We start from the raw sequence: 14,118 nt of genomic DNA on the forward strand, positions 1-14,118 counted from the left end.
GTTATTGATTTGCCCGTCGAGGTTAATCCAAGCTTTTTATAACCAATACCACCTTCTCTTCTTCAGGTGGGGCAGGCCACGGTTGCTCAGTGGTTGAGCGTTTACCTCTGTGTGGAGTCCCTCCTTCGATCTCCAGACAAGTTCTGGTGGACAACATTGTGTCTATGAGTTTTTTTCGGAATACTTCAGTTTACTCCTAATTTCTCATTTCACCAATTCTTCCATTGTCATTTGCTTGATTTAATCATCATCCCCTTAGCCTAGGTGGCATAATTTTGTAACTTAAACTGAAAGATTTCATTGTTTTTGTTCTTCAGATGTTACGTATTACATGAACCACTGGCGAAGCTTAATCTCTTTTTCTATAACCCAGAATTATTTCCTCCAGTGTGTATGCTGAATTGTCGTGGAATTATTATTATTATTATTATTATTATTATTATTATTATTATTATTATTATTATTAGTAGTAGTAGTAGTAGTAGTAGTAGTAGTAGTAGTAGTAGTAGTAGTAGTAGTAGTAGTATTTGCTTCAAGTATTAACAGTTCTTACGTGCAAGGAGAGGTGAGAATCTTATAGATTTCTATAAGTTAAATTTTATCAGGCATAAAAGACGGTCACATATGTCTCAATACCGAGGGTCTTCGGAGAGTAGTACAGTACTACATATTTATTTCAAGTTTAGTGTAGTACAGAAGTAAGTAAGGCATCGATAGTTTTTCTGTTTATGATATCTCTTTATTTACTCAACTACGAAATACAGTAGGAAGATCACTAAATATTCATTAAAATAACCGTATTTAATAACATGAAATAGAATGTGCAAAGCTCTTTTTTGAAAGTAATGAAACTACAAATACATTTAAAGTATAACTTTGCAGTGAGAGTGGTATTTCGTTTCCAGCAGTACTCATATCTATATCTGATAAAAGTGTTACGTCAAAGTAGAATACCACTTAGTTGAGTGAAGTCGGCACTATAAATTGGGTACATTTAAAGTTAATCGAAATAAAATTTTACTAGATTCTGGCAAAGGAGTCCTAAAGGAGAACTATCTCTTTCGATACTGCTATACATACTCACAAAGAATATTATCAGCATGAACCGCCAGTAGTATTAGCCATATTTTTTGCATATGGGTCCAGAATGATGAATATTGGAGTAATCTGGCTTCAGGTGACAAACCAAAACATAAATATAGTTTCTATTATATAATTTTTACTCTTATATTATATATACCTTTTTCATTAGTATTATTTTAGTCTTCAACTCTCATATTCTAAATACCATAGATATATTTACATAACTTTGCATTTATTTCAGTGTCGATTGGAGGTGTGTTTGGATTCTTCGTTGGAGCCAGCTTAATGAGTGTCGTGGAAGTTATCTACTACTTTATTATTAGACCCGGGTTTATTTTCTATAAACATCTTAGGCAAACATGCTGATACCATTCTGTATTGCATTTGGTTTTCAAAAGATTTAAATCACCACTATCCCTCAAGAAACTTGTTTGTTTCTAACAAAATAGGGAAATATGAAGAGGATTAATGTAACTTAGAGCCATATCGTCATAGTTTATTCACAAAACCTAAATGTTGAGAATTATAGTTTTGTTTTACCACTTCTGTCAGACTAAATTGAAAAATGTTATATTAGTTAAGGTTATGTGTTCTTTCCTCAACTTTAATCACTAGTATATGAACTGTAATCTTAACAACTTGAGAATCAAAAATTGCACCGTTTCTCACAACTCAAACTACAAGTCGAATGATCAAAACTGATATTGACCACTAATATTAAAATATGCTACGAGGTTTCTGAAATATTTAAAGGTACACTAAACAATGCTATGTACTATTACTTGTATTGTGTTAATAATATGTATTGATTGACTACAAAGCTGCGAGTTCACTCATTGTATTCTTGAAGTCTATACAAGAGAAAGGCACCATATTAATCCGGGAACGGTCGACTTGTGAGCGATGGGTTTACCTTTGTTTATGTTTTTGTTTAATAGCTCTCCTCGTGATGTTACAGACACGAGGCGCCGTCTAGCTGTCTCTTGATGTGTGTAGTATGTGGAAGACAAGTGTCACCTTTCCAATCTCTTCAACAGGAGTAGCATTGCCGTCAATTATGTGACTATGCGTAATTTGTGAGCTCCATGCTCACCTGTCGACCGACGGCGTGAGTGATTTTTTCAAGATCATGGGCAACAACAAGAAGCAGATTTAGCTGTGACTTGCGAAAAAAACAACTATACGATGCGCTATCGGTGAAGTGGCAAATGCACTGTGAGCATCAGTGGAGGTATAATAAGCGACATGAAGACAGTGATGAGACATGGATTAGAATAGTGTTTTATTAGAAATACCTACATATCGAGAGAGAAGCAAAGTTTTTACACTAAGATATTTGTATATTTCCCTCCCTTAGAAATGTGAATCTTAAAACATGAATAGTGTGAACATATGAAGAGTATATGCTGAACCCCTCTCAGATTATGTAAATTGCCTTTTTCGAAACGTAATCCTTGTGAGATAATATTAATAAAAATGTGTTTTTACTTGATAAAATCAACGAGCGTATTGTACATAGAATACAGAAATGATTTGATGAAAGAAACTTTGATAATAAAAATAGATACAACTTATAATTAGAGATGGTTTTAGAAACGTATTTTAATTTTATTTACAATAATAGTAATAATAATAATAATAATAATAATACTACTACTAATATAATAATAATAATAATAATAATAATAATAATAATAATAATAATAATAATAATAATAATAATAATAATAATAATAATAAATCACAAAATGTCAACATATAGAAATATGTTCAAAATAAATTACTCATAGAAACATGAACAGCTATAGAAACAGTTATATTATAATTGAGCGACGCGTTCACCTTTCGACCGCTGGCGCCACAAATCAACACTTGACTGTTCCCGGTTTAATACTTTATAGATGGTTCATTTTATAGAATTATCAAATTAATACAGGTATTTTCTTTCTTCTGTAAACTATTACCAATAGTAGAATACATCATGGCTGTAACCGTGTTAATACGTACAATATTAGCAACACTTTGTTTATATAATGGACATAGTAGTAGTAATTGGGACAGCTTGTCTCAGATTGGAGTTTGACCACTGTGCCCTTAGTGACGTTAGAGGTCATAGGTCAATGCCCGTGACGCATAATCAATGACCTAGGATTACCTATGACAACCCCCTCTAATTTTGTAAGGGGTACCCGGGTGCACACCCTAAATTTTGACAGGAGTTCATAGGGCTACCCCCTTAAGTGCCAAATCTAAAAATTTTGAAACGGTAGCCTAGGACCAGAGTATGTACCTCTATAAGTTTTCGGGATCCATCTCGTTCCCTTTCATGAGTACAAAATTGCCAAAAAAACTCAAATGTCGGAAGTTTTTGACCTAATTTATCACTTTTGATGAGGTTTTATTATCTTACATGGTTATATGTGCGTGTACAGGAATTCATTCTCTTTCGTAGGAAATGACTACCTTGTTATTCGTTCTCAAAATTTACGGGGGGTACCTTGGGCTACCATTTAAATTTTGGAAATTGCCAAATTTAAAACTTTGGTATTATAGTATATTTCTTTGATATGTATTACTATAAATTTTGTTGTCCATTCCGTTCCATTTCAGTGGTAAAAATTGCCAAAATATAAACGTAAGCAATATGTATCACGGGTTCTTTTTAACGTAATTTAACCCCATAATTACATTATATGTTTATATAGATATATATGGGCCCATAACTTATCATAAGACATCTGTACATTGATGCACCCTTCTTAAAATTTGAAAGGGGTAAATTTGCCTACCCCTTAAGTTTTAGAAAATGCCAAAATTCAAAATTTGGTATAATAATAAAATACCGTATTATGTATTATTATAAATTTGGTTGGTCCATTTTGTTCCCTTTCATGGGTATAAAATTTGTACGACCACGTGTTCGGTTGTTGACTCGTTTTATTCCTTTGATGAGATCTTATCACCCTATATGATTATATATACAGGGGTCTATTCTATTTCTTAAGAAGTAGGTACATAGGTGCACTGTAATTAAAATTTGGGAGGTGTTCATTGAACTACCCCTTAAATTTTGGACATTGTCAAATTCGATATAAGAGTAGAGGACCTTAACATATGCCGCTATAAATTTGTTCGGTCCACCTAGCTTCCTTTTAAGATTAACAAATTGCCAGAAAATCAACTTTCGGAGGTAATTGACACATTTTATTCCCTTTGACGAGGTTTCATCACATTAGGTAGTTATATGGACATGTACAGAGGTCTATTATCATTTTTAGGATATAGGTACACAAAAAGTTGGGCGGGATACATTGGCCTGCCCCTTAAAGTTTAGAAATTGCCCAATTTGGTATAATAGTAAATCCCCTAACAAATATCATTGTAAATTTCGTTGCCTTTCATTCGTAAAAATTGTCAAAAATGTAAATTTTGGAAGTAATTGAACCCCCTTTGATAAGGATGTAACACGTTATATGGATGTGTACAGGAATTCGTTTCTTTAATACTTTGATGCTCACGTTTTAAAATTTGTTGGGTTCATAGGACCATTTCTTAAATTTGAAAATTACCAAATAACAAAATTCGGTAAACGTTATCTAGGACCCGTTGTAAATATTGATATATATATTTTGCTCCCTCTTATGAATATAAACATTTTCAAATTTTCAAATTTAGAAGGCAGTAGATCATTTTAACTTCTTTGACACGGGTTTATTACAAGGGTGGATAACTTAACGAAATGTGCAGTATTTACAATTTGTTATCTGTTACGGTTACTATTTTGTAACCCATTTCTGCACCTACTTAATAACGTTATTGGTCAGTGTAACTTTTAAAATGGTACGCTCTGAATTATGATACGCTGAGTAACGTTACTCAATGGAACATTCTGCATTTTGGTATTGTAGTTACGGTCACCAAGGGATTAGCGTTACTCGAAATACCCACGTATGTCGTACCTGCTTGAGATTGTTAAGATAAAACTGGTTCCACTGAATACCAGTTCTCTCTCGAACCCAAAGGGTTTTGTTCCTTGATTTTAGCGATATGAAACGTATTGAAATTCTGCAGAACATTTTTGTGTAAGTAGACATATTTTTGTTATTATGAGTACCATTTCTATGTTTCTCTTTTCTTTATCGGTTACCTTTTGTACCTGTATTTCATCTTCTTCAATTCTGATGGTCTTGGAGTTACGCTTGAGTAACGTTTAAACATCCTTGGCGACAGGGAGTCTAAGGTTGGCTTTAAAAGAATCTCCATTATACTAGTAAATAAATTCCACGTTTTTCAGTCTGTTTTCTTTTTCCTCATACTTAAGATTCAGTAAACACCTTAGGCCAGCGTTTCCCAACCGGTGTGCCGCGGCACACTGGTGTGCCGCGAATGGGCCGCTGGTGTGCCGCGAGAAAATCGAAACAAATTATTAATTCTATACGAACCAAATTGCAAGACAGGGGAAAATGTATATTTATATTTCACATTACTATGAACCTCTACTATAAATCTACAATTTTAAATTTCATACTGTGTTACTTTTCTGTACATTTTTAATGTTGAAAAACGTATTTATCATTGCCATGACCATTATTACTTCTTTATTGTTGCAGACTATTTCGTAACTTGAAATTTTAACATATCATTCAATAAATTCAACAAAGCAAGCATGCATACAAATTACCTACATTTGTGTTTTAAAAGTATAGGAGATTTGTTTATTTGTTCGTTATTTAGTGATCTTCCCTTTTAGTTAGAGGTTAGATACAGTTTTCGAAAGAGAAAGTGGATTTTTAAAAACCCGAGTCCTATATTTCATTGCTATTGTTTTCTATTTTAAAATTAGAATGAAAAATAAGTATAATGATTTAGCACGGGGGAAAATCAGCGATCGAGCTTTCTTCTCTGTAAGAAGGAAATTAGTAATCACATTAAAATACCACGGTAATTATATATATATATATATATATATATATATATATATATATATATATATATATATATATATATATATATATATATATATATATATATATATATATATATATATATATATATGGGTGCCGCGAGAATTCAAGTTACACCTGTAGTGTGCCGCAAGTTGAAAAAGGTTGGGAAACGCTGCCTTAAGCCCTCAGGTACATGTCCTTTGAGAATAGCATTACTTTGATTGCTCTGTATTTAAAAAGAGGAAAAAGAGAAATGATCAAAGAGTGAAGTTTTTAATGTAAGCTTATTGATAAGATTTTTACTTCTTGTGATGACACTGCCGATAGTTGAGTTGATTTGGAGTTTAACGTCCTTTTCGGCAGAGAGGCTTTATGAGACGGGACCTACTGATTAACATGGAATCGAAACCACATGTGCTCACGCCGGGAATCGAACCCGGGTCTTCCAGGCGAAAGGCGCGTACGCTAAGCGTTTAGGCATGAAGGAGTTCACTGCCGGTAGTCACCATATATGTTTATTTTACAACAGTCTTGCACTGACCAATGTGGTTGAAGCTCGAGCTCACTTCCCAACAAGGATCGAACCCGGAGCTACATTCACCAAAGTTACACATATACTGGCCCCCAGGGAAGCAGGAAGGACATTTCATTTGCTTGCAAGCAATTTAGTTTATAAATCAAATACATATCATACATCAGTGGCGTAGCGAGAAACTCATCAAGGGGGACCAACACACAAGATTTGGTAGAAAGGGTCTTCTGAGGGGTGCACCAATAACTACCAGTAGGCCTACATTTGAATTGAATTGAATTTTTTAAAATGCCTTTAGGCACCTGTGGTGTGAATGAGGAAATGCCCTGGATATCCTAAGTATCTGTTCTCGGTGAATCCTTTTGTTGAACTTTTAGAAAATTGACTTAAACTATCGATTTTGCAAAACTTCCCTTTGATTTAAGCCCAAATCGAAACATGACAGAGAAAAATTTCGGAAAGTGTTGCTTTTTTCACTCCTAGCTTCTCACTTTAGGTAGTGTATATTTACAAGGAAGGGGGTGCACGTGCACCTTTGCATCTTTAAACATATTTCTATTTTATCTTATTTTTGTAAAAAAAAAAAAAAAAAAAAATCTGCCAGAGAAAGAAAATTGTCAAAAAGTGCTACCCATTCAGAAGACTATTTTCTTCTCATGTGAATGTTTTGACTTCTCGTGGCAATATGGTAATCTACAGTTTATTTTGTCTTTTCTCCCTTTGATTTTTAATGTTCATTGTATTGTTTAAATGCTTATAAGTTAACTTGCGAGAAAGTGTCGTAGTCGAAGGTTGTACCCCTTGTAGAACTGATATTAAAAAGTAAATAAAAGAATTATCATGGAAACAATTTTTTCATGTTGTATTCAGAAAACAAACATAGGGTTCTTGCGGTTCTAAATTGCGGTTCTGAAATTAATATATCGCAGGCATTCGTTGATATAGTAGCCTACATGTTGGTTTTCACCAGGTACATTCGTGAAGTGTCCCCTCGAGATTCGTGTAAAATTGATTTAAATACAAAGTTCTCTGCTGTCTAATGTTTATTGTACTAAATTTAGCTGCCCATGCCGGTAATTGGCATATTTATGGGCCTTCATATATCCGGAATTCTATCATACACTACCATAACGCTCGGACACAAAATTCATTTTAGTTTCTTTAGATGTTACTCACTGGACATGAATATGGGCATATGAAAAGCAAATAGGATCAAGTACTGCTTCTGACACATGTTACCCATCCCGGCCGCCATCTTAGATCTGCCATATTAGATTTTACTTTTGGTTTTTCAAATGGAAATAGGTGCAAGTGTTACATCGGACATTTACGTTTACATTCACTGGTGTAATGTATTTTACCGTAGCTTGTACCATTTGGAAGGTATTACATGTTCATTCCCTCCAGCCACTTTGCGAATAGACATTGCAGGTTAATATCAGTTACGCTTACGTTTTTGGTGTTCACAAATCAAAACAATTTCTAACTGGTAAACTCCTTACAACATAGGTGTCATAATCTTATTACATTTCCATGAGTGATTGTTATTACTTCCATGTTATACTATAATAAGGAAGTATTGTATTACTGTCAAAATGCCTAATGTAGATCCAGATACGGCCAGATTTGGGTGAAGACCTACCATTTCCGTATTGACATCTGTGTGTCTGCATGTATATAAGTTCAGAGAATATTTCATCAACGATAACACATAAAAGATTGCATATACACACGGGGCCCTGCACAACTTTCTATTTGGTTCAATATGAAGTGCTTGACATTTAATGGTATATACAAGCTACGATAAAACTCAGTACACCAATGAAATTCCGAGAAAAGTTTACATTAATTTCATGTATCATTTGAACCTATTGCCATTTGAAAAACCGAAAGTTAAATCCAAGATGGCGGCCAAGGTGGGTAACATATGTCAGAGCGAGTACTTGATTCAATTTGGCCTGCATATGCCCATATTCATGTCCAGTGAAATCTAAAGAAACTAAAAGCAACTTTGTGTCCGAGTGTTATAGTAGTGTATGATTGAATTCCGGATATATGAAGGCCCATAAATATGGAAATTACCGGTATGGGCCGCTTAAATTAGTACAATACACATTGGGCCACGGAGAACTTTGCATTTGAATCAATGTTACACGAATTCCGAGGGGACACTTCGCGAATGTACCTTGTCAGTCTCCGTACAACTTGGAATCGCTTAACATTAGTTTTACGGGAAGAAAAAAACGACATCATTTAGAACAACTTTCCAGTTTCGATCATCTGTATTTCCTCCTTATTTATTCGGTGTAAGGACCTCAAACTTATTTTGATGGATCTTGCTTATCGAAAGGTTTTTAAAACTGCCTTACTGCCCCCAAAGTCTGAAATTCAGGGTGGGGTGGGGGCGGATGCACTCCTGCCCCATTAACGCCCCTATCTAGCGGCTGTCATATGAAATTATCCCACGGCCTTTAACGTGGTTTTAGTTATACTTATTGCGGACTCTTGACTGCGAAAATATTACGTTTGGAAATAGAATTCATTTGCTGAGCAAACCTGAACCTTATAGAAAATGGACTTGGATCCATAGTGCTCTGAACGCCTCATATATTACTTGTCTTCAATGAATTATTGACTTAAAAAACAACCAATTACATAGGCTTGCAGAAAATATTCTAAAGTTAGCACAACATGAAGTATGCTTCAAACTATCATTACTTTTCGAAAATTTATTATTTTAAGATAATTTCATTAGTATGTGTTCTGAAATAGTAATCAAATTTTTGCAATTAAAAATCACACCCGCCTCCATGAAACGCGATCTTAGCCCCTAAGAGCATAATTAGGAAATTTTCAGAAGCAGTAACTCCGAAATGACTTGTTTTAAGGCTAAAGTAACCGCACAAGCGTATTTCTGGTAAAGTTCTAGCCTTAAAACACGTAACATGACTCCATTTGTATTTGAAATTTTGAATTCCAATAAAAAATGGCAGCCATGATGCTTGATAGCACTATCTGATGTGTCAGACCACTTAAAAGTTTCATCATTTTCCCTCAACCCGTTCTTAACGCACAAGGGTGGTGAGGACTTTTGTTTCACCATGCATATTGATAGATTGTGTGAAATCTCCACAGTAGGTAGATTTTAAAATCTACCTAAAAAGCTAATTACAACCAAGAAAGTACTTATGAGAATCACTGGCAAGAGGGTGTAATAAAAAGGGGTTGGAATATGAAATAAGTTGAGAATTAGTAATCTATACTGAAATATTCTGTACCCAGCACAGTGTTATTAATCAGGATAAAATAAATGAAAAGGTCGGTTGCTAGTAAAGAGCAAAAAGTTCTAAGAAATAAGTTATTACATGATTTTGAAACATGTTAAAAATCATGTTTTAAACTGTTCAAAATGTTTGACGTTTTTTTTCGTCTGTGTTTTAAAACATGTTTAAAACGTTTTGAACATTTTTTTTTAAACACATGTTTTGTTCTTTTTTTTTTAAAAAAAAATAAAACTTCCAAACTTCCAAACTTGGAAAAAACTTCTTTTTTCCAACCCTTGTCTTGTGCCTAAGTAATATAAAACAAAGCCATGTACCAAATTGGTCGCCAGGTTGGAATTTTCGATCGCCAGATCGCCAATGATGACTGAATATTTCAGTTTGGCGATAGACATTTGCATAAATTATATCTTGCAAAAAAAAAAGAAAAAGAAAAAAGAAAGAAAGCAAGAAAGAAAAGGAAAAAGAAAAAAAAAACTATATGATCTTGTTGCTGGATTCAGACTTGAGGTTTCGTGGCGTGCCTGTAAGATATAGCAAATCAATATATAGAAGTCATTACATATGCCGGCATGAAAAGGTAAGAAATATGGCGTTTGAAGCGAATAACTGACAATGTACAGGGCCAAATGAACACATTCTCACACCCAAGATTATACTTCAGCCCCTTCACCTTCTATCAAACAAAATATATTCGTAGTTCTTTTGTTGTTGCGAACCTGTCCTTTGCCCTGTCGCTTTGTAAAGTATAGCGATCTTTATTCTTTGGACAATGGGCTATCTGCGCACCATATTTCGATTATATTCAGCCAGTAGCTACGGAGAAATAAAATAGAACATACAAGGCAAGCCGAGCCGAGCCTATCGCCGGCCGAGCTCGGCCATCACATGTAGTGATCTTTATTCCTTAGATGATTGGGTATTTTCGCATCAAGTTTGGTTTAAATTTAGCTGATAGTTACCGAGGAATAAAGTACTACATATGCACACACATAATTACAGCACATCTGGAGTAAAAGTACAACTTCCGGTCGGCTTACGCCGGGAACTAAAAAGAAAAGTCCTAACATCAGGATCACAAATAGAACATACTATATGTAAGCGGAATCCACTTTCAACATCGCAATATTAATGGGGGGGGGCTTGAGCCGGGTGTTTCTCCCTGACTACGCCACTGTCAGACATGACCTACAGCTTAAGGGGATGTCTTCCCATCATCAGAGGCTTCAGAATCTTTATAAGATAACATGTAAAATTTAATTCATAAATATCTTAGAAAATACTGCATTTAGGAACTGGTAATTTTGTTGCCAAAGAGTAATACAATTCAGATGACTGTCACAATTTTGCACCTAATTACTTGGATTAATTGTAATGCATTCTTCCGTATTGAGTTACTGCAGGTAAAGAGTCAAAAGACCACTTGCAAATCTCATGAATTACTATGGATGACATTCTTTGAAGAACAAATGCTAAGGAGGGATGTATTATGACAATTTGAAAAGTGAAACCCGTGTCTACCCCTCCAGTTTCATAATCATTTATGCCTTGAGCAGTCTCTCTTTCCACTCCCACCTCCCACTTCCCACCGATTTCCCACAACTTTACGACACAACTATCTGAATGTGCTTTTTCGGCGTAAGTTGGTATGATTCACGTGTCAACAAAATACTTCGTAGAACAAATATAATGATCTTTGAAACCTCAGTATGGAATGTCTTTCCAATTGCTTTTCTACATCTTTTGTTGGTTGAAACGGATGGATTCTCCTTCGAAGCAGTAGCTTTAATATCTTCAACTCACAAATGTAAACCAAAAAAAGTCTAAATGTTTCTTATATATTTGCCTATTTCTTTTGTTTTCTGGAAGGATAGATTTCTTTTCATTTTATAATATTTATCAAAAAAACGCACACAGTGCGATGTTTCTGTGGTTAGAACGGATTAATTGTGTGCAGGGATGACAAAAATCAAGTTTTCGTTGTAGGTTTTTTTTTTGATAACTAGAGTTTGGTTTATCAAAACTCCATTATATATTTACCTTATTCGCGTGTGTTAGTGTGTGACAAAAATAAATAAATAAATAAAGTATTTCATGGATCATCACCAAATTTGGTAAAAATACAAAGAGTCATTAGGAAGTGAGTTTGTTATTAAAATAGTCTTCTCAAACCGAAAGTGGTTTAAAGAAACCATTTCCGGTTTGATCATTGATCATCATAGATCGAAAAACGTAATACGTATTAAGATCCGGGTTTCAGTTTCGTAAGAACATATTTAATCTCTATTATTAACTCTCTAATAAAACCGGAAATGGTTCATTCAACTATAATTTCTCGTTTCAATAAATATTGGTCTACATAGAGCAAGAGCGGTAGATGAAAGCCGTTTTCTCCATTCGGATAGCTCTCAAGTGTCTCAAAAGTGCAGTGGCGTAGTCAGGGGGGCTCACCCGCCTCAAACTCTCCCCATTAGTGTTGTAATGTTGAAAGTGGATTCTGCTTACATGAAGTATGTTCCATTTGTAATGTTAGAACTTTTCTTTTTAGTTTCCTTAGTAAGCATAAGGGAGCTTGTAGTTTTACTCCAGATGTAATTAAGTATGTGTGTATGTAGTACTTTATTCCTCGGTAACTACCAGCTAAATTTAAACCAAATTAGATGTACAAGTACCCAATCATCTAAGGAATAAAAATCACTACATGTGATGGCCGAGCTTGGTCGGCGATAGGCTCGGCTCGGCTTGCCTTGTACGTTCTATTTTATTTCTCCGTAACTACTGGCCAAATATCATCGAACTTTGGTGTGCAGATAGCCCATTATCCAAAGAATAAACATCTCTATACTTGGTGGCCGACTCGGCAAAGAACAGGCTCGGTTCGGCTCTGTTTGTATGTTGTACTTTATTTCTCGGTAACTATTGGTCAGATTTAAATCAAATTTGGTTTCCAAGTATCGCTTAAGGAATAAAGATCTTATATATTATGTCTGGGCTCGGTCGCCGACAGTCTCGACTCGACTTGTCTTGTACGTTGTATCTTCTTTTTCAGTAACTACTGGCCGAAATATTTTAAACAAGGACGCAAGTGGAATGCAGGACAAAAATGTCCTTCTCTCCTCTTGCCTTATGTTTTCTTACTTGCTTGACAAAAGTTATATTATTTTGCTTGGTGAATTCTTTTCCTTCAACCTTCAGAAAATCATGCTTTTGCAAAGCTCTGCTTTCTTTTAAGCCCCAAACAGATACATGATGGCAAAAAGTTTTGGGAATGTGTTGCTATTTTCACTGCTCGCTTCTCATTTTAGATAGTGTATATTTACAACAAAGGGGGGAAGTGCACCTTTTTTGCAGCCCCTAAATCCGGCCCTATATATATATATATATATATAGATAGATAGATAGATATAGATAGATAGATCGATAGATAGATAGATAGATACAGTGGCGGTTCCAGGATATGAACAGGGGAGGGGCTAAACCATAGCTTGCAGCTTTATCCAGTGTAAAGCAGAATTGAAGCCCATTTTAACCAGTGTATACCTGATCGTTAAGGGGGGACTATAGCTCCTATAGCCTTCCCTCGGATCCGCGCCTGTATACAAGGGCGCCGATTTCTCTGTAAAATGGGGGGCCTCATTTAGATGGAGAAGGCATATATGAGGATTTTAAAACAAACTGCATTCAAATTATTCCAAATATTATATATTCTTAAATACAATAAGGGGGCCCACATGTGCTTTGGGGAGGTCCCGGGTCCCCTTGGTCCCTCAGGATCGGCGCCCATGCCTTGAAACGGATGGATTCTTCTTCCAAGCAGTAGCTTTCACCTCTCTGCCACTCAAAACTATACAACGAAGAAAAGTCTAAATGTTTCTTATTTACCTATCTTTTGTTTTCTGGAAGGATAGGTTTCATTTCGTTTTATATTATTTATCATACAAAACAGACAGTGCAACGTTTCTGTGGTTAGAATGGATTAATTGTATGCAGGGGTGGCAAAAACCAAGTTTTCCTTGTTTGGTTTTTGAATAACTAGAATTTGGTTTACCTACTCCTTTATATATTTACCATACCTGTGTGTGCACGTGTGTGAAGAAAAAGAAAGAAAAAGTAAAAGAAAAAACTAAAGAACTGCTTGATGGATCATCACCGAATTTCCTCAAAATATAGTCAAGAGTAAGGAATTTTATTTGTCATTAAAACTACCTACCCAAACCGGAAGTGATTTAAATAAACCATTTCTGGTTTGATCTTTGATCACCATAGATCGAAAACG

Source organism: Thermobia domestica, chromosome 1 (genome assembly GCF_964235325.1).
Source record: "Thermobia domestica chromosome 1, izTheDome1.hap1.1, whole genome shotgun sequence".
In the NCBI taxonomy this organism is placed as follows: Eukaryota; Metazoa; Arthropoda; class Insecta; order Zygentoma; family Lepismatidae; genus Thermobia; species Thermobia domestica.